Genomic DNA, 21,980 nt, shown 5'->3' with positions numbered 1-21,980 from the left:
TTGATCCGCATGAGTGGAAAATGCATGAAAAGGCAGGACTTACATGGTTTTATCATTTTATCGAGGAGCAGCAGTGCGCAAACAAGATATAGTCAAAGCTGCGTATTATGATCAGCCTCAAAATCACATTAGAAAGAACATATGGATTTTAATTCATTTTTTCCTTGACAACAATGACCAAACACCTCAAAAATAACAATTATCTCATTGTATTCAGACTATGATTGCTTTTCCCAGACTACATGGTTCTATAAGGATCCATATTAACAAATTAGGTGCCAAATATGGAAGAAGTCCAACTGCACAAACCTATTGGATCTAACAAAAGAATTCAATATTTGTGATCCCAAAAGTTCCAAAAAGAATACAAATAATATTTCTTAATAATTTCAACATACTTTCTTATGACAAACACTGTGAAAACTACACCGCAGTTGTTGACCAAAGGAACACTGCATTCCCTCAGCACCGGCTGATTGCCCAGAAAGGTCATTTTGAAGTCCAAGTTAAAGTTGTTGATGACTTTTTCATGCTTGAATTATTGGCTTATTCATCACTGCAATGAAAAACCATCTGAGCTGAGCTTATCGTGCCATGGTTTACCGAAAACACATTGCAGAAAAGCTGCCAATACTATCTCCACAATCACAAACACCTGTCTCTGCCGCTGCCATAACCTGAGCTTAAACGATTAGCCGGACAAGTCGGCCATATGTAGTTATCTGATGTGGTCAGTCAGTGGTGCTGGTGTAAAATTATTAGTTTTATTATCCAAATCTATTGATTGATTAGTCTATGAACTGCAAGAAAAAAGTGCCCATCATAGTTTCTCAGAGCTCAAGCTGATGGCATGAAATAGCTTGTTTGTCCACAAACAGTCCAAAACCCACATACACCATGCTGTTTGCAGTTTACCACCACATAAAATGTAGAAAAGCCGGAAATCCTCACAGCTGAGATGCTATAATGAGATCTTTTGTGGTGGTTTTGCTTGAAAATGACTTCAATGATGACTCAGTTATCAAAATAGCCAGCATATATACATTGTGCTGTCTAACAGTGACAGTTAGGAGCGACCCCTTTCATATTGTACGTTTCTGTAAACCACAGATATGTTGAAACTTCAAGTTTGTTTACAGTCAAACTTTTCTGTTCCTTTACATTTCCGTTTTTCCTGTTGTGACAATGCTGTGGTTAGGGTTTGGTTAGGTTAAGGCAGAAAAAACACCTGGTTATACTTAAGAGAAGATCATATTTTCACAGCTGGAAAATGTCGCAACATAGCGTTAAAAATATCTAGTTTGGTCACAAGCAGCACGGCTCGAACAGTGCTCTGCTACTTGGCAGTCATCTCACCTGGCTGTCACACCACCACCATCCCTTTCTCATCCTCCTTAGAAAATCAGCTCTGAACTACGTGATTGTGATACCTAATGTAGAAATGCTGACATGATCCATGTGAAATGCACAAACTTAGCGTGTCTGTGTTTGCAGAAAGGCTCAGTGGCAACATTTCATTCTGTGGAGTAGGCTGCCTTTTCCAGGACAGACCACATAACTTTTCCATTTCAGTTTTCCCTTCTTCTCTATTCTGTTTTATTCTTGACTTTTGCAGAACTTGTTTTTTTCTTTTCTACTATGTTTGTGAACATTATTCACCAAAATACCAATTCCTTATATGTGAAATCCTAGCTGGCAATAAACCGATCTCTGATTCTGATTCTGATGAGACACAAAGGACATAGACTAACAAACACAAAAGCTTTTGTGAAATAGATATGCTGTGTTGTATAAGTCATTTTGGTTTACTGCCTTCTTATAACATACGTCACAGCGCTGACAGATTGTTCTTGCAGCAGTGAGGCGTGCCGGTTGTATTGCATTTCTTCGTGGACAGTGATTGCCTCCATTTCAGAAGGCCCACTTCTTGTTACTGTCCATTGTTTGCCTTCCTCCTCTACTAACATCCTTTGTATTGGTTTGTGTTCCATTAGACTCAGCTGTGTTAGAAGAGTTGTAATGGGTGCAGGTTCTTCTAACTCTGTCGGTAGCAGTGGCGATGCAGAAGAATGGGTCAGGACGGAATAATTCAGCGGTTTCTGCTCCTGTCACTTTCAGAGTCCACAAGCACAGCTCCCTGCTCACCGTGCCTCCCAGCAAACAAACAGTGCTGACAAGAAGCCAGCCAGCAAGCATTTGGACATGATTACATTGATATTGACATTCTAAATGGTCAATATTATTGTTATTTAAAGGTCAGACACACAAAAACCAATACAAAACATATAGATAAAGGGTTATTCTATTGTAATATAATAGAATATTTTATGTATACTAGTGACATTTTGTACATCCTCTTTGTTGTAGTATACAAGTATTTCTACTTGTCCTCTCAGAATATGTCTTTCCAATTCTCTCTGACATGCAATTGGTTCAAAAATGCAATTTCACTCGTCTTTCATCCTGGAACAGTCCCACATTTTATTCTCATTTGCTATCTTGCCAAGGGTTATTTGAGAAGGTTGATATTATTCTCATATCTGTGCACTAAATATGAAGTTTTAGCCAGCAGCCAGTTAACTTAGCATGAAGACAAGGAGACAGAGTGAAACATTATCCAACTAGCACCTCTGAAGATCACTAATTAAAATATTTCTATATATACCTCATTTTGTATGGATCACTTGCTTAATTCCTGCAAAAAGTGTGACTATTGGCTGTTTTACAGTGTGCCAGAAAGTAAATAAGCATATTTTTCCAAAACTTCCAACTATTCCTTTCTTCCAGTGATTAACTATTGGAATTTAACAAAGTAGGAGGCTTACAAGCAACAAATTTTCAAAATCTTGGCCCTGATATGTGTCAAGCTCCAAAAATGTTGAATCCTACATTTCCCATAATGCGTCTCAAGCTAATCTTTTGTTAGACCATCCTTGCCTGATAGATATCAATGTCTTTTAAACTTCATGATCAAATGTGTAACGCAGGCTTTTTATTAGAAATATGTCACCTTCAAGCCAAAGGGAGTCATTTTCTCAGACTCAGACTCCATCCAGAACCACAGAAGACATTATACAGCTGTTTCCACAGGTTGAGTAGGACCCCTCCCTTTAAAATGGTATTGTATCTCTAACATTGTATTTTCTAATGTGTCCAAAACCCAAGAAAAGGAGCTTCAGATCAGAGATCAGAGATCCAATACTAACACCCACTAGCAGCCTTTACAGTAGGCTGTTATTTTATTTTATTCTATAAATAAATAATGTATTTATTTACATTTTTAAGGATATTTTATGGATCTCTCCCACTAGGTGGGGCTATTTTATATACAGATACAGACAGAAACAGATACATTTAAGATTTCTTTAAATCCAGTTGTGGGAATCTATTGTTGACAGCTTGATGTCTATTTGAATGTTTCAGCCCTGCTCAGTGATCGTTGCTGTCACTGTCTCTGGCACTAATTTCCTCTCTGTGTGTTTGATGGGTAGTGTCAGTGGGAATAATGAGAACACTGTACCAGACAATTTGATATGGCAAGGTAGCACATGTTAATCTCTGTGGATTCAAACAGCAATCGCATATACAGCTCCAACATTTGGGGATGCATAATCACATTGGGAATATGCCCGTACTGTCAGTTCCAGACTTACAGACACAAGCTGTAAATGTAGTTTTCTGTTTGTTTTCCTGCAGCAGTTTGCATGGGGTTCTTTCAGCAGAGGCTGCTATTTTACAAATCAGAAATGCTATCTCTGTTTCACAAGTATCCCTGAACTGAATCAGGCATGCTGCAGAGAAAGTGGTCACATCACAACTTCAGGCAAACCTTGGCTCAACAGTTTGAATGTTTTCTACCATGTAAAGAAACACACAAAAACATTTACTTTTTTCCAGAAAAGCAAAATCCTTATATATTTGGCTGAACTTTTGAGGCTATTCTTAGTATCAGCTCCAAACATCCTATATAGCCAAACCATACAGCCGCAGCTCTAAACCTTATCAGTGAAACCCTGTGCGAGATGAGAGTCTTTGTGTGAACAATTTGTATTTATTACTATGCCTGGCAGTGGTCATGGCTTTCCTTTGTGTGTGAGATGTTATCTCAGCTTTTCCCATCTCTTCGTGATTAAACCTAAAAAGGTGAAACCAGGCAACGCTTAATATCCATCACGTTTCTTGGAGGTCATTAGTCAAATGTGTAGAGATCAGGTGCAACTGCTCATAAATGCCCTGAGGTGCCCTTTGGCTTGAAGTGCTTTGTTTAAACCACATTTTCAGCAACTCTGATCATTCAGAATGAATTTGTGTCAGTGTTAGTAAAATGAGAGATGTACTGAGGTACTAAAATCTCTTGGATGAATACTGACATCGCTGCCTTAATTACTTTGCCAATTTTACGCTTCTGTCACCACTTCACACTTGGCCAGTGTCGCCACTGCCTGTGGGTGTTTTATCAAGTTTGTTTCATACAGAAACATCTGAGCAGCTCCTCAATTATATTTTAATGGTTTGGTAAGCTTGTTTTGCATTTTATTATTTTTCACAAATACACTAACATAACCACAATGCATTTCTCAGGTATGCTATGCATTGGCAGGTGTTGATGATTTCAAAGTTAGCCTGGTTTTAATGTAAGTGTTTGCTAAGTGGAGATTTAGGCATCACTAAATTGGTTGCACCTCACAGACTAGCTCTTACCTAGATTAGTTCTTACAAAATATATACACCCAGTGACTGTCAGCTCTAACTGTGCATAGCTAACTGAACTGCTAACCAACGTTAGCTCGCTACTACAAGATGACCAAATTAGATTGAAGTGTAAAAAAGATAACATGTATGGTCAACATAAAAATATCACGGAGCGATTGTGTAAACTCGCAGGATTTTACATTTCAAAAAAGCACACAATATACCTCAGATAACAAAATGCTGATAAAATTAGCATAATGTTTAATGTTGGTACTGAATGACCATGTAATTTTGATTAGTTTAGTACAGCATTAAGACTGTGCACATTATTTCTCTGTGTTTGTATATATAAGTTTTATAATGTCACAGCCCCATTTACAAAGGATGGACAGTTTTTGGATGTTGTATTTTAGCTTCTAATGCTGCCATGGTTTACATGGAGTGGGAGAGGCTATATGCAATATGTCACATTTCCACATTAAAATGTGTAAAAATGACTAGACCTATATTTTGGTGAGTTCTGTATTTAGGCTGTATTATTCCAAATGTTTCCAACAATGATCAAACCAGATCAAATCTGCAGATTTATTCAAGGTAACAGAACGTTTCATTTGGTTGCCTTTCAGTGGAAACACTGGAAACACGATACTTCAAAGAGTGAGGAAGGAAATCTGCAAACGTGAATATGTTGTGAACATTTCTGTCATGTCATCGTCAATGGTGGAGGTTTAACAATGAAGAAACTGTATTTGAAACCGTTGTATTTGAAATATACTAGATGCATGTACTGATCTGGCTCCAGCATTTTTGAGTTGAGTAGTGCCATGTGCGCCTGCGGGAGTAGCTATAGCCAGTGAGTCACATTCACTGACTCCACTTACCCCACAGTCACACAGACCACTGGCAGAGGACAGCCAGGCCCACAACTGAAAGATATTTTTAATTTCCGTTCATCCTGCATACTGCGTTGCTCTGTAGGATGTGGTTGCGGATACAGCCCACATCTTTGTTTTAATTGTTTTGATTGAGAGCCCTCTAGTGGCAGAAAGTACATACTGTGCATTTAAGTCCTCTGTTGACTAACTCAAAAGGGTCATTGTGACCCTTTGGCATCAGAAGAGGTTCAGACTGTCTAGTCGAAACGATTGGAAGACCTTGGGTTCAGTTTTTGGAAAGATGCTTGTGGGAAACTGGTTCTGGCCATACACATGCTCCTTTATAATAGGCAGATGGGTATATCTAAGCTAGTGGAAGGGCTGCCTGCCATAAAATATTTTTAAATTTTCTTTCAATGCATCATTGGCCATGTGTTGTCTTACCCAGTTTATTGTGACCTTGCTATGATGTTAGCATCTGTAGATCCAACACCACATTACTTTAATACACAGTTAACAATCAGCCTGAGGAAACTGTATTAATTAGGGGAGAGGTCAACGCTTCTGTGCATATGAGATTAATTTCATAGCTTTTAGTCTTTTAGTTTCAAAAACCATTATCTCCCAGTAATTGCTAAACAATATTTTGGAATCCATTTATGAAGGTGACAAGGTTAAGTTAATTCAAGACGTCTGAACAGTGACAGTTTGTTTACTCCTTTCAGTGCTAATTATAAATAAAATGTTTGAAATGTTGTCTTTCTTTGCTCAGTAGAGCTACAACAAGTGAGCTTTGTAGAATGCTGATTAACATCATCCAGTAAGGCCTTTTCCTGCAGACATCTACCGGTCCATTTGTGCTTCTGTTCATATAAGCAAACCAGAAAACAGCATTGAGTTGGCACACTGTACATATAGCTGGGAGATCTTCAGACTACATTAAAATGAAACCTTTAGTTAAGGATGAGAGGAAACCCTTCTTGCTGCTACATGCATGAGCACTTTCAATCAGGCTAATGACATTCCAAACAAATACAGAGGACTGCAAGACACCTGGATTTATTTCCAGCGAGTAATCAAGCAAAACATCTAGTGACACATAAAAACATGAAATCATGAGGATGTGTCCGCTTCAGTCCCATAATTCACCATCTGTCCTTGTCTGCAACATCCTGTGATCCCTGTGGAGTTTTGCTTTTCAATCAATAACTGAGGATAGCATGATTTGTAGTTTTGAGTCAAGGAAATATGAGCGCATACATCTTGCAAAGCAATAACAACACTTTTCTCTGAACACAGATACATAGACAAACAACTCCCTCTTCCCCTGAGTTACTGTGATGGATAATCCATGCTGTTTTAGACCCATTACCCCAATTGAGGCCTGGCTATTTCCATGACAACAAGTTACTGTATCTCTGTCCAAATCGGTCCAGGCTCTAAGCTAATGGGTTATTATTATATGACTGATGATGTTGAGTCATTTTCTCTGCCTTGGGCTGATCTCCCTTGATTCTGGCAGCACCACGTCCCCCCCTACCCCCCACTGAAACCCCTCACCACCCGCCACCCATCCCTGCAGTCAGAAACGCTATCTGGAGCTCTCAGTCAGAATGGATTGGACCCGGTCATCCCGGATACATTATCAGAGGCGATTTGATTTCTCTGGTCATCGCTGCATCATCTTATTACAGCATCAAATCTGATCATCTTTAAGCAGGATTGCTATGGCTCGATAAACTGTCATGTGACAAACTATAACTCCAAAAAATCTCACTGGAGAAATTCAGCACTCTGCACTGAGGCAGTGTCTCCATATCACAGCTTTTGAGTATTTGCTTGCATGTAAAATAGCACCCCAATAGAACATGGCTTTTGCCTCTCTTTTGTTCTATAGTTAAAAGAGAGAAAAGATGAAACAGCCCATTGTTGTGCTTTAATAAAAATTGGAATCCAACTGAAAATGAAAGCCAAAATTTAAATTTGAGGAGAATATAGCAGGACAATGCTGAAATGCCTTTGGAGTTCTGGCAACATCCTAACATAACCCATCTGAGAGGATGAGACAGACTGATCAAAGCTGGAAACATAACAGCAAAGTAAAATGAAATATAAAATCTAAAACTACTGGCTCCCATTAGTTGTATGGCCAATAAGAAGGACCATAGTTTTGCTGAGATTTAGTTTAAAGAAATACATGAACAGACTTTCTCCCGTCATGTTAGCAGCTTGTTGGTCTGAGGGATTTGAGTTTTGGACTACACTATGCAAATCTCTATGAAGTTAGTATTTAAAAAGAATTCTTTTGAAGGGAATTTTAGGTGACCTGGAGTTTCATCTCTGAGGTCTGCTCTTGCTTAGTCTCAACTTTGAAAGTCATGGAAGTTTTACTTTGGTGCTCTGAGACGAGAGTATTCTTTCATCAGCAAACAGCAGTAAGTTTGATTCCATGGCTCGCAGACGCTGCAAGATAGCTGCTTGTGGAATTCAGTTGGGGAAGAAGGGGAGAAAATCATTCATGTTAATATCACTCTGGGACATTGAAAAGAAAAATGAGCAAATCATAAGGCATCATCTTCTTCATAATTGAAGATGTGAAGTGTACAAAAGATACTGCGACAATAACAAGAAGCCATTCTTTTCTTCGAGAACCGCTCTAAACTTTGAATCTAGATTGTACTTCTGCATGTACAAAGTGAGTTCCTACTCAGAACACACTTGTGCAGTCTTTGATGATATCATCAGTAGCCAATGAATATTTAATTTCATCTACTTAAATAAAAAATGTTAACTTTTGCCTCTGGGACATGTTTTGGAAAGTTTTTTTTTTCTTTTTTTTTAATGATTTCACTGTAGTACTATTATATATGTATAGAAATATATAAAAAGCAGTGAGGGGTATATGTGAATATTCTAAGATACAGTAACAACATAGTGAAATTATCACATTAGGATATGCAGAACATGTGCAGCAGATACAGGAGGCAGTTGCAGGTATAAATGTACATATACAATGCAGGTTAAGTATGTGTAATGTTGATTCATTTCTGGAGACAGCTACGTTGTAATCTGTTGAAAAAGGTTTACTAAACTCACCGGATAAATTAAAAGAACAACCACCAAGATGTTTTTGCTGTTCAATCCAAACACCATAATCTGCTGTAAAGGGACAGGAAGTGCAGTAACTCTGATGTCACATGACTACTGAAATGTGTCTGAGGTGCACTTGCGAGGGGAGGTGGCGTTCCCAGCAGTTTATGGTAGTGCTTCTCCTCCCTCTTGTGAGGTGGAGCAAGCTGGTTTGTCTATAAAGCGCATGGGTGTAGTCTTTAGCACAGGATTGTAAGCAGAGGACAGGAGGTGCTTCAAACCCCCTCATTTGTTTGGTCAGTGTTGCTCTGCTTTGACATAGATGGCCTCCCTAACTCCTCTTTCACACCACCTGTCTTCTCCATGTAGGATATTTACCTCATGATCATTGAAACGCTGGATCTTTTGTTGCAAATGTGTGAAAAATGTGCTGTCCTGAGTTGTTTATTCACCTGTGTTTAGACATGCATTGATTGAGTGGTTGTTTAGTTTCTCCTTAGACTCCTTGCTGCACTTGACTGCATATACAGCTTCCTTTGGGAATCCGGTCCTTTGGATGGACCACGTGCTGCCTTAGAGTGTTCATAGATTTAAAACACACAGGGATTTTGCGCCTGAAGAAAACCGTCTGAACTTTTCAGACACTTCACCTACATATGGGATGTCTAGATATCTCCTTGTGTTCTGTGTGTGTGTTGTGGCATGCCCACTCAGAGGACACAGAGTTTCAGACTTTTCATGAATAATGCTACCTGAAGACATTATACAGGATAAACAGCTGGATGTGAATACAGTGTATACACCTTAAGTCACATGGTTAGAAATATGAACATCTGAAAGGTTAGATGTACAGTAGTAGCATACCTTTTACTTAAAGTAAATGTATTTGCTCAATGGTTTTAATCATTCTAAATGCTAAATTATTGTCTTTTACTGGCTTCTGTTTTTAATTTTCCTTTAATTGTATTTTATTTTTATTTTTCCATTCTCTTCTACTTTCTTTCTTTCTTTCTTTCTTTCTTTCTTTCTTTCTTTGAAATGTGTGATTTTAATGTATCTTTATGCTTCTGTAAAGCACTTTGAATTGCCTCTTTCTTTCTTTGAAATGTGTGATTTTAATGTATCTTTATGCTTCTGTAAAGCACTTTGAATTGCCTAGTGTATGAATTGTGCTATACAAATAAATTTGCCTTGCCGCCTTGCCTGTCAAACATACACTCAAATGGTACCCTCCATTAAAACAAAGAAGAAGGATGACCAAGGATGGACGTGAGAGGGATGAAGCACCTGCCAAAAAGGCTAAAAGTATGTCACCAGATGGGAGGAGGCTTGCCCATATTTAATGAAGACCAATGTCGGTCAAAGTCGTGCTTTTTGTAAAACATGCCGAACAGATTTCAGTGTGTCACACGAGGGAAAATTAATGTGAGCCAGCACGACAAATCTGCCAAGCATAAGCGCACCCAGGAGGCGCAGACACACGCTCTGCCAATGACTGTATTTACACTATCTCTCCATCCTTTTTCATAACCACCATCTCCTACTAATTTTCTCACCTGCCAGTAGCCTCTCTCTAAATGACAACTGAAGCGTAATATGTGGACATATCCTTCAAATAATGCATAAATGAAGTAAGCGCTGAATGGACATGCCAGTTTGTGTTTTTATTTATATGATGCAGGGATGTTCATATCATTATAGGCTACACAGTACAGACAGTGGTAATATGTATTGGTATGTGGATGAAGTATGGCTATAATGTGGTGTAAAATGGAAATATGCAAGTGATTAACAGTAAATGTTTGCAGTGAATGCCACCCATCTCTCCCTCAACAACAGTGCCCTTGAGCAAGGCACTGAAACTCCCACCATAAAGCATTAGCAGTATGAGTGAGCAAAACCCTGCAAGCGTTTGAGTCTTATTTCAAAATCTCGACTCTTCCTTCGCGCCTTTTTTTAAGCCTCCATAAGCGCGAGCAGCTAATCATGCTCAGACGTGCTCCAACGCGCTTTTTAGCACACATTTCTTGGCGGACCAAAAGCTGCATTCCGCCCCACCCCTTACAAACAACATCATCACCACTGTACCTAAATCAGGAAGCACCGAGACACGTTATTTTTTTTTTCTTTTTCTTTTCCTTTTTACGGAGACACTTTGGTGGTTACAGCGACGGCGAACCATAAAGGGGAAAAAGGTGTCATTGTTGATGTTGATGACGACCACCGTCGACCACTGCTGAAAGAAGACTGACAGTTGGTTACATCCAGTACAAGACTCAGCTGTGGATGCCTTTGACACAGACTAATCGGAGAAGGGTATGTGCACAGTCGAACTGGTTCAGTGTTCAAAAACATGGCTAGAAAGCCAGTGTAAAGACAGTTCCACACATGTTTCTATCGCCTTATTGCTTTTCTTCCTGTCGACCGCAGAGATACGTGGTGTAACGGTAGTAAACATGTTATCCACGTCGACTTGTTTACAGTGCGGAACAGCCGATTCGAAACCTGCAGGGGAAATATGATCGGAATGTCATTTTCGTGCTGGTGAGAGTCGACCTAACTCTACCTAAACGTACGTAGTAAGTGTTGTTTAATAAGCATCAGTGCCACCAGACAGTGTCACTGCTTTTGTCATGTGCTTTGACGGTGTCGCCCCCCACCACCACTACAACCACCACCCTCCCTGCTGCTTTCTGTCGTGTGGATCCTATCACGGTTCACACCCAGCAATTTAATGCTTCTTTGCTCAGTGGTAATATAACACACAGTGTGGAAAAAGGCTGAAGGCCTGGTGTCAATCATTAGATGCTTGTCTTCAATTCGGCATACATACGGTACGCCAAGCAGGACTTAAACCGTATGATATTCAGAGTTTTGTAATTGCTCCACATTGTTTGCTAGTGGAAACCTCGACGTATTTGAGTAGCAGTGGACCGTGTGACCAACAGGGAAAGCAGCTATTAACCTTAAACTTTATCCAATCGGCGTGTTGATCGTTGGATTATATATGTGCCGAAATTATTAGAAGGTCAGAACAATTTTACTTAAAGTATAACTCATGTTGCACAGGCATAGAAATATGCACCAAAGCCTGTCAACTTAAAATTAGAAGATTTTCAACTGAGTTTTGCGTCTGTACTACAGGGCTGCACACATTCAATTCAATTCAATTCAATTCAATTTTTTCAATTCAATTTTATTTGTATAGCGCCAAATCACAACAGAAGTTGTCTCAGGACACTTTCCATATAGAGCTGGTACAGACCAAGCTCTTTTATCTACATCTACACATGAAGGGAACATGTCAGCGTTAGCACTGTAGCAGTGCTTTGGGCAACTGTTTATCAGGTATGAGAAGCACTTCCTTTGCTTAATGTCATGGCATACAGTAATCACTCTTAAATGTGACCACGTAGACACTGTACATAGACACAAAACTGTTGCCATGTAAGATTGAAATGGTAAGTGCTCCTGAATTTGACTTTGCAGACAACTGCATCAAATTAATTTCTTCATTTGCAGAGGCATAATCATCTTTGCTGTTACTGTTTTTAACACTAGTCAAAAATGTTTGATGTAGTCTTTAGAAAAGTGGGTTGTTTCTCCTGGCTTTTGGCTTAAATGTATTGTATTTTTTTGTGGGCACAGATAAGTGTTTTGGTCAAGTGTGCTTTCAGGATACTGCAACATACTAGTTAAAGCCTGGAGGCTATGTATTACATCACTCTGCATCCTTAGAAAGGACTGGTTTGTAGCTATTTCCACTTGTTACTCAGCTTTACATAAAACAGTGAAGGCCTTTAACAGAAACCATACAGGTTCTGTCGACCCAAACGGACAGAACAGCCGTTCACCACTGCACTGTTGGTCTGTTAGGGAGCACAGCAGATTACAGCGGCATACGACCATATGGCGGGTTATGAGCTGTCATTTTTACTCATAGTCTGTTAGTTTCATTTGGAAATAAAAAAGCATCTGAAATCAGTGACATGCTCACTTACTGTCACAGCTATGTGCTGTCTATAAATAAAGCACTTACACATGAGTGGCTGCTTATGTCTGAACTGCACTGATTTACCAAAGCCTGCAGCTCTGAATGTCCTCGAGCCAGAGAGCACTCAACAAGGTAACCTCTGACTCTGTTTGCTCCAAATTACATGCAGCCTTAATCCTCACCTTTTTCATCTCCTTTTAGTTGATAAGTACGGGACAGAACAGCTCGTATGCTGTATATCAGCTGCACCATGTAACTTGAATATCATGCTGTTGCTGTCACACATTGTCAGATACTTTGATTATATGAATCATTTGTGATACAGAGCTGAGCTGCATTGACAGAAATGTCTATGGTATGACCTAAAGGATTTTATGGAACGTCAAGGATTAATACCAAGACAGAAAGCTTGTATTGATGTATACCTCACGGGATGCCAGCAGTTGAAGCTTAACCTTCACATAACTTCACGAAAAGCTTCTGTTTGCCTGTGACTACCTGCACAAGCACGGCCGCAGGAAGGCATTCCATAGCATTCCTTTGAATTTCAAAGGATTTGCCCCAGCTCAGCCGAGAGAGAAAAATGCCACTTCGCGTCACTTGGCATTCCTTTGTGTTTGTGAACAGGACAAGCTTATCCTAGCAGGCCTTCAGTGTACTTTTTTCCTCCAGCTAAATGAAAAGTTAGGTGTTTTGTTAGAGTTTTCCACACTCACTGAAATTTTCCATCCTGCTCAGTAAGCGTATGTGTGTGGTTGCATGCTTTTTGTGTATTTTGCAGGTGATGCGTTGAGGTTACTCAACTTCCGTCCTCACAGACTCACAAGCTTCCTCTCTTTTCTCACTTCCCCTCTTGTCTGCGCCTGTTCTTGGCAGACAGGTTGAGTCACATTACCTGCTAGCAAACCAATAGTTTGGTTAGTTTGGCCCAAGGCGTGGTGCTGCCAGTCAATTCAGGGTGCTGCACTGACAGCAAATCCTGTTGTCCGCAGTGGCGTCACGGCGTGCAATGTGTCAGCTCCTCATAGTGATCACAGCAGATGGCAGAGTTCGATATTTGGCCTCCAGATCCAAGTGGAGAGCTTGTAATTTGGATTATTAGATAGCAAACCGCAGGTGGCAGACGTTGTGTATCTCCATTGAAGAGCATTAAGCTTATGCTTCAGACTCAAGGCTACATCACTAGCACACCCCAGGGAGCAACAGGAGGTGTCCATGCAAAACAAAGCAAAACAAATATATGCGTGAATTAACAAAGCAGTAGGGAGTATTGTTTTTCCACTGGAGTCTAATATTCCCTCAGAACCTCATCCAGCAAATGTAAAAAAAAATGGAGCAGAATAACAGCCATATATTTGTCTGTACACTCACGCCCCTCTTGCAAAACAACATCAGAGTGTGTTTACAAGAAGGAGATGGAAAGTGTCACAGTCTTACTTTTCATTCGGTTAAATGACCAAACTCTGAGAGCAATTATCTTATGCCAGTGTTTCTCACTTCTGGTCCTCAGGCCCCACTGCCCTGCGTTTTTTAGATGTTTCCTGCTCCAGCACACCTGATTCAAATGAGTGGCTCGTTATCAGGCCACTGCAGAGCTTGATGACGAGCTGATCGTTTGAAGCAGGTGTGGTGGAGGAGGGAAACATCTAAAACATGCAGGGCAGTGGGGCCCGGGGACCAGAATTTAGAAACACTGTCTTATGCTAAGAGAGCAGGAAGCTAAGAAAGCAGCATCCCTGATGTGTCAGACAGGCAGCTGGAGCCTAGAGGCAAACATTGCTTCACTGGGTGGTGGAGCTGCTGTAGTTCAGTCAGACGTTCACGGCTGGCTGGTCACCGAGCTGACAAAACTCTGACTTCTCCTCCAGCCTGGTCGCACATACAACTGTCCTCATTTATTCACAGCGTTGAGCTCAAACCAGACTGGCATTGTTCTCCAGGAGGAGTGGTGCTGGTCGTGATGATTATGTGAATGTGACCGACGGAGATCATGTTGTGCTGTGCAAGACTTTATCCGATAAGAGTTTGCCAATCGACGTGGTATGCCTCTGTTTGGATGGTCTGCCAAAAAGTGCAGATTCATTCTAAAAGCTGAACACTAAACATAACATCTGTCAGAAGTAATCAAATCCTAAACCCAAACCTTCTTAGTCACTGCTGCTGCGCCTGGCCAGCTCTCTCACGGCACATATGCAGCTTACAATAACGCTGGCAGACTTAAAACTCAAAGTTCCTATTAATATGTGAACCAATGGATCCTCGGTTTCAGACAGAGATAGAAAAAAAGCAGGCTTCTTTATTCTAGCCAGCATTTTGCCAGCTGGTACTGTTGATATTACCCTTCTGCTGGTCGCTGGTGGGGTGAATCAGGGTAGATGCAGTTTAACTCGCAGTGTCTTGCACAGAGTTCCATTGGTCAGCAGATAATGTATGCCCCGAGTCATGTTCCAAGCCTGGTGTCGTCCTGTCCAGGGGTGGGCATGTCAGCATGGAAATCTTTCTGCACAATGTTGACAGTGCACCTTTAGATAGTGGGTCACATGAAAGAAATGTGTCAACAGGGTTAGTGTGGGATTGTTCAGGAAAGCACGGTAGGACAGAGCGCACGTGGTGCCTAACCTCTAAGTACAGAAAGAAATTTTCGAATAGTCAGCCCTAAGTCTGTAAATGTATTACTCATTTTAATAGGATCTGAGGTGAACTCTCCATCGTCCATACAGATGCTTGTTACGAGTTGCGTTGCTCTCTGACTCTTAAATTGATCAGCTTTCCTTTATGTGCATCCCAGACCGTGAGATCAGAGACCCCTGAAGTGTTGTTGGTTGCAAGAAAAGATGGGATCCTTGATTTGAAAAGACTATAACCAACCAGGATGGATGTCAGGCTTCCTGCAGCTCGCCCTCATCACTGCACAAGCAGATGCCTTACCTCAGGGACAGATGTTAACCTTTGACCTCAGCTCTGTTGTTGAGAGTAGAGCACTTTCACTGGTTGATAGGCAGTGTGCAACTCTATCACTGTTTCTTATCTCATCACTCTCTTGTGCCCCCTCTCCTCCCTTCCACACACACACACACACACACACACGCTCTGTTATCATTACGTAGTTGACTACTTGCAGAGTCTAACATGATGCAGTCACTGAGGGTGGCCAGAGGGTTAAAAGAAGCCGTTGTCTCGCGTGCACAAGAGCAAACTTAAATTGAAACAAAGGAACCAGGCAATGGCAGACAGACACACACGCGTTCCAGCCACTTACAGCTTTAGTGGCACACTGAGAAATGGGTTTGTCAGCATGTTGTTGTGCTGCGCTATGAGGGCTTGTAATCTGGTCAAATATGCATGCAGTGGTTATTGTAGAATATATACATACTGTTGATAAGTATGCATCTAAAGGAGGACGTGATTCTGATTGAACATGCTGATCTGGATCAGTGGTTTGGCCAGTGGTTTGGATGATTCAGCTGTGAGAGTGCACTTCCATCTATTCAGTTCAATGGAGAATATCAGTAGTACACATAGATGATTGTGTGATTATTGAGCGCTGCACACTGTTGTGACGGATATAGAAAGAAACTGTGCGGGCGACCTGAAGCTGTATGACCCCGGCCTACATCTGAACTCCACAATAATAAGGATGGTGAATCTGTGGGTTGATCACCAGACAGGATGTATAAATCTATAATAACATTTTACAACTTTTACTCAGTAGTGTTTCTCCTCTTCATCTCCTCTGTGTTTGACACTCTACTCACCCCTGTCTCAGCGGAGGCACTGACCCTCTTGAATACCCAAAATATCACCACCATGAAGTTCATATTCCCGAAAGATCATTATTTGTTTTTGCATCTGGGCCTTTGTGGGAAAACTGGACTTGAATGCTTGGATTGGAGTGAGAAAATTTTGATGAACAGGCTTTACAGAGAGAAAAAACAGAAACCCAGACCGCACCGCCTTGTTTACTTGGCTTTTCCCATCCATCTTTTCTGTGACTCATAGTCCTATAAAAGCCTGTTTCATGCCCGCTGACCCTTTGTTTGAAGAAGTATCCCTCAGACAGTGCAGTCCCGGCGGTGTGAAATCCACAGCATTGTTTTGGCTGTGTTCGTAATTCGTAACAGGCTGATAAAAAAAAATGGATATTGCGTCCAAACCTGTTTGTTATTAAGAGTTTTATTGCTGAGGTTGTCGGAAAGTAATCCATTCTCCCTTTGGTCATCACTATAAAAAGCTCATCTCATCCTGACTGGGAGATTTATGTTGCAGCAAGGTAATATCCTTTTCATCTTCACAGGTCTAGTGAACAGCCAGTGAAATATATAGCTGTACCACCTCTCTTGTCACTGTAAAAAGACCAAGCATTGTCTTTTTACTGGTTTCCTGAACCAAATTTGCAACAGGCGGCATAGAGCCCCTGTCATACATCTCTCTTCTTCTACAAAATGTGCAGACACGGGTTATCCTCTCTGAAAAGAACTCTGGTGATCTCTGTTCCATCGTTAGTGAATAACCTGAAATAGCAACGAAGAGGAGAAAATAGGGCTAAAGTAATTCTATATGTGCTGACATATGGTCAGAGATTTGTTTAAGTGTCAACAAGCAAGTTTTTTTTTTTTTTTTGAAGTAATGAGCCCCTTCCAAGCCACGTGAAGACGTTAGCGGCTTACGATGTGGACGTGAGCTGACCTCAGGAAATTGCAGCTCAGACACACAGATAATTGCTCTTATGTACTGCAGACTCTGCTTTGAGTGGTAATGGATTCTTGCAGGTGGCGGCCTTTATGCGTCTACCCTATTACAAGAGCTTTTTCCGTCCTAATCATTTATTCAGAAGGAAATCAGAAATGTTTCAAGAAATGTACTCAGGCATACCTGCCAATTAACAGCAGCTTCTACGGGTTAAATTTATAAAGGGCAATTGAATGCTGCTCTCTCCTCTCGCTGCATGTTTTCACACACCTTCCTCTTTCTTTCTAAATTACAGGGCGATGTGTGAGGGGAAAATATATATATTTTTTAGTACCATATATGAAGCACTGCTGCTGAGTTGTAATTGCAGCCTTGACTAACAACCCCCCCCCCCCCCCCCCGCTATTATGCAACAGTCCTTTCTTGCAAGTCCTTGCAGGATCTCAGCTGTGATTGTGTAATATTCTAGAGTGAAACTGGCCGCAAGGCCTCACATTCAGTTTTACAGAAAACCTACAACAGCACCACACATCCAGCAAAACATTGGAGTCCAGATCAGTTTTATGCTTAAAAGGAGGCTGTGATGTTTTTCATGCGCATATTTTTCTATGGAGCCAAGCAATTCTAAGCCCTTTACAAACAGTGTATTTGCTGAATGCTAATTCATTTGTAAAAGTCATTATCTTTAAAATTGAGCCACAAATCTCATGGCTGGCTGTATTGTGGAAGTTCAGAGGAGAATTAGCTGTACGCACATATGTGTGATATGTGCATAGCAGTGTGCTGTAAAAGCCGCACAAACTGCATAGAAATAATCCAGGGTCCCGTCATTCATTATTCTGGTCTACAAGGTCTGTTTATTCTCGGGTTGTTGTTTATTGTCCAGTATGAGAAATTTGCTAACTAACTAGATATCTAACCACCACACACGTTATCCATATAAAGTCCTAATAGTATCAGGACAGGCTTATAGCACTGATATATATCTAGAGTCTATGAGTCTTTATGCAGCTTGAAGTCTTTCTGAAGCATTTGTTGATGCAACTTGAAGCTAAGGTCAACCTTGCAGAACAACAAGGTACACTAATATTTTTGTATGAACCCACAGAGAATTGTCCCCAAACTCTGCGTTCCCCGCTGATCCACAAGGCCTTTCAGCATCTTTCAGCTTATTGTTTTGTCTTCATGGCCCGCAAATAATCAGTTATCATCAAAAAATGATGCTTGGCCTTTTCACACTTCTGTACATCTTGCAGACCTCATTTTGCCGCAGGACACGTATACTGAATACATTTTTAGCAGCAAATGTTGCATCAGCCTCTCTACAGGCCTCAGTCTTATTGGTTTTTAAGATATTAAGCCTACCCTAACTCCATGATTGGGGTGAGTCACGCACAGTATTTAGCCCAATTGACAAAAACACCTGCTCATGTGGACCAAGTGGAGCAGGATGCACAAACACTACCAGCCAAATTTACTGACCCAGGGCACCCTTAACCATTTCACTTCTCCAAATTGAATTTATAACCAAAGAATGCTGTGTTGAAAGTTCATAGTTTTAGTTTTGATGGCACCATAACATCAGCAACATAACTGCAAGTGATGCTGTCCACTGTCTGATGCAGCAGCTGTTAGCTTGTAGTTTTAGCATTAGCATGGATGTCCGGATAGCTAACTAAACAGGACAGCTGTCTTCGCAGGGTTCACCTCTGACATCCCTACCTGCAACTCGACTGTCTTGGTTCAATCTTAATGTTCTCACCAACCTTGTTTGCAGCCAAAAACCTCTAGAAATTCTCTCCAGTTTCTGCCCAGCACTAGCAGGCAGCCAAATTTCACCATAATACATGTTTACAAGTAAGTTAGCTGGATTTCCAGGCCCATTAAATTTCCCTCATTAATAAACATTTTTCCAGATATGGCTGCTCCTCACCTGAGAGAGAGGCATCATGATGTTATAATGAGACTGTTTTTCAGAAGAGAAACTGAAAAAGGGTTTAGTGAGTGTTTAGAGTTTTGGAGAAAATGTATAATTTTTTTGTCGCGGCTTCTGTTCCTTTGGGTGCAGAGCCATATTGATGTGATATAAAATCGTGAACTTTTCAGTCTAATTGCAGTTTAATTACATTTGCTGCACTGTGTTCCCTCTTTAGAGGACAATGGCTCTAATAACACCTCACTGTGTTTAATTATTATTCACTGTGGGCACAGGGGAGGCACTGTGTTATATTTAATTAACCTCAGTTGACTGTTGCATAAGGTAAATAAGGTGTTAAATTGTGTGTGTATGTATGTATGTACTCTGTGTGTGTGTGTGTGTGTGTGTGTGTGTGTGTGTGTGTGTGTGTGTGTGTGTGTGTGTGTGTGTTTGCGTAAACATAAATGTGCAGTAATGATTTGGCCATGATTTTATTATTTTTTACCATTATTATTCAAAGGCTGTATTAACATATTTTTGAATGCCTTGCACTGACTGACTGGTGAGTGGAGACTGTGAGTGGCTCGGTGCATTTAGAATTTGAACAATGAAGCCGACACAAGCTGAATTCTTTAATTAAGATCATTTTTCAATATTGTTGGCTTTTATATGAATAGTTTCCAACAGCCCAGTTTGCAGTCATAACGTAAGAAGCCTGTGCCAACGTCAACATCAACGTCGACAATCAACAGACCTCATTGTAAAACATTTATTAGCATAAACTGCAGTACAGCTTGAACATTTCTGACAAGAGACGACCATGTTCTGTTCATGTATTGTTCTAAAAGGTCAGAAAAGGAAATGGTCAGCGTGCCAGAGTGATAACACCCTTCCTTTGATGGAAAACTAGCAAAACTCTCCTAAAAGCTGAAAATGCATTCAGTGATTCAGCGCTCAAGTCAAGGAGACTGGTCCTTCAGAGGAAAGAAAATTCTCTCTTAAGCCCTGACATCTTTTCCTCCGTGTTCCTTTAAATGAGTGATAGTTCTTACTTGCCTTAGTTAGAATCGTTCATTTCTCACACTTATATGAGTATGAAAATTCTTGGCTGGACTCGTGTTGTTTGTGAGCTTTGTGATCAGTCACCTGAGTCCTACCCTTACTTCACTGACATTTCTCAGCGTATCTTTCAGGACATGTTTTGCAGACATTTGGCAGTACGCCTGTTGGCTGGACCTGGTGTTTTTTTGTTGTTGCTGCTGCTCGAGTTAGATATATACTGCTGTCAAAAGGATAGACAATGTGAAAGTGACACAGGGAACACCGACAAAGTCGCACACCATGGCCCTCACCTTTTCATGCTGCACTGTCACCAAGGATGTGGTGATGAATGTTTATCTAGCCCTGAGTCCAAAAAAGTTGTGATGCTGCTGAAAAACATAAATAAAACAGTAATAACTTGCTAATCCTTTTTGACATATACTTAATTGCAAACAGTACAAAGACAATATATTTAATGCAGCAACAACAGTAATAAGGCACACCTTGAGTCAGATGGCACAGCAGCAGATGACAATGAAACTCGTTTGGGGCACCCAACAGCAAAATGATAATTTTAATAGAAGGTGCATCATCAGCTGTGGAGACCTCTATCAGATTCAAAAAGGATGATACTGATGAAGCAGCTACTAATCACTGGCAGGCTGTGTTTTACAGGAGTGGTAGAGCCGCAGGGCAAAACAAACCATCTGCAGAAGTATTCCAATGAATGGATGAGGACTACAGCACGTACAGGGAGGGGGTTTGGGTTAAGACGTGTTCTTGTTTCGAACATTTTGGTCGGTTTGAAAAAGCTGTGGTGCGTTTGGATTTGTTTGGGCTGGTGTGAAAGCTGTCAGTGGAAACCTGGACAAAACAACCAGACCAGCCAGAACAGGAGGGTGTGTTTCCACGTGGACCAGCAGCATACAGGCAGCAGGACTTTGTGAAAGTACACATGATTTTAGGATAATCTGCTATTAAGTCCATCTGCTGATTGTGAACAGCTCAGGAAGAAATCATATGATAAGCAGTCTTTATAAGTGGCAGATAGCCAAGCTCAGAGTAACCATGGTAACACGTATGCACATCAGCACATCAGTTCTAAATTTTCTCTGTTACAGAAGGAGTAATCATACACAAAGACAAAAGCTGAGCTACCATCCCATAACCCCCTTGTGATTCCATAGTGCTGATGATGCAGGTCGACATTTGTCTGAACTGTTTACAGCTCGTTTGGTTCATTTGGCCCGGGTGAAGGGGAAAAAGTGATATCTAGTTACAGCTTAGTTCTGGTCCTGTTCATGTTCACACTGATATTTTGCAAACAAAGGGATCGATTGGCAGCTTTCACACCTGCCCAGAGAAACCGGACTGAACTGGCAGGCGCACCAGTTCATTTTAACTGAGGCAATCGGGTTCAGTCTGAGAGCACCGACAGACCCAAAGAGAGCATTAAAACCAAATAAATGAACACAGTGTGGAGCCAAAGATGATCATGTCACTCACTTTGTTTATTTATTTTTTTATTATTTTGTTTATATTACTGAAGGCTAAGCACAAAACCAAGTACATTTTCAATTCATATTGCAGTCAGAATTGTACGGCTGTGGCGTTTTTATACATGTTGGTGTTTTCATTCCAGTCATCCACTATAAAACTGTTACCCCAATGTGTTATCACT

At 40.7% G+C, this 21,980-nt stretch overlaps 1 protein-coding gene across 1 annotated transcript in view; it reads left to right on the top strand.

Moving 5' to 3' along the window:
- Positions 1 to 10,718: 10,718 nt before the first annotated feature.
- LOC139334321 (myelin basic protein-like) overlaps positions 10,719 to 21,980 on the top strand; it is a 39,627-nt gene continuing 28,365 nt past the window's right edge. Inside the window, exon 1 of the mRNA XM_070967134.1 lies at positions 10,719 to 10,973. The gene's annotated coding sequence lies outside the window, so the exon portion shown is untranslated. The remainder of the gene's footprint in view (positions 10,974 to 21,980) is intronic.

The sequence above is a fragment of the Chaetodon trifascialis genome, chromosome 7 (assembly GCF_039877785.1).
Source record: "Chaetodon trifascialis isolate fChaTrf1 chromosome 7, fChaTrf1.hap1, whole genome shotgun sequence".
Lineage (NCBI taxonomy): Eukaryota > Metazoa > Chordata > Actinopteri > Chaetodontiformes > Chaetodontidae > Chaetodon > Chaetodon trifascialis.
Note: the sequence above shows the minus strand (reverse complement) of the source record. Positions and strands in the feature narration are given on the sequence as shown.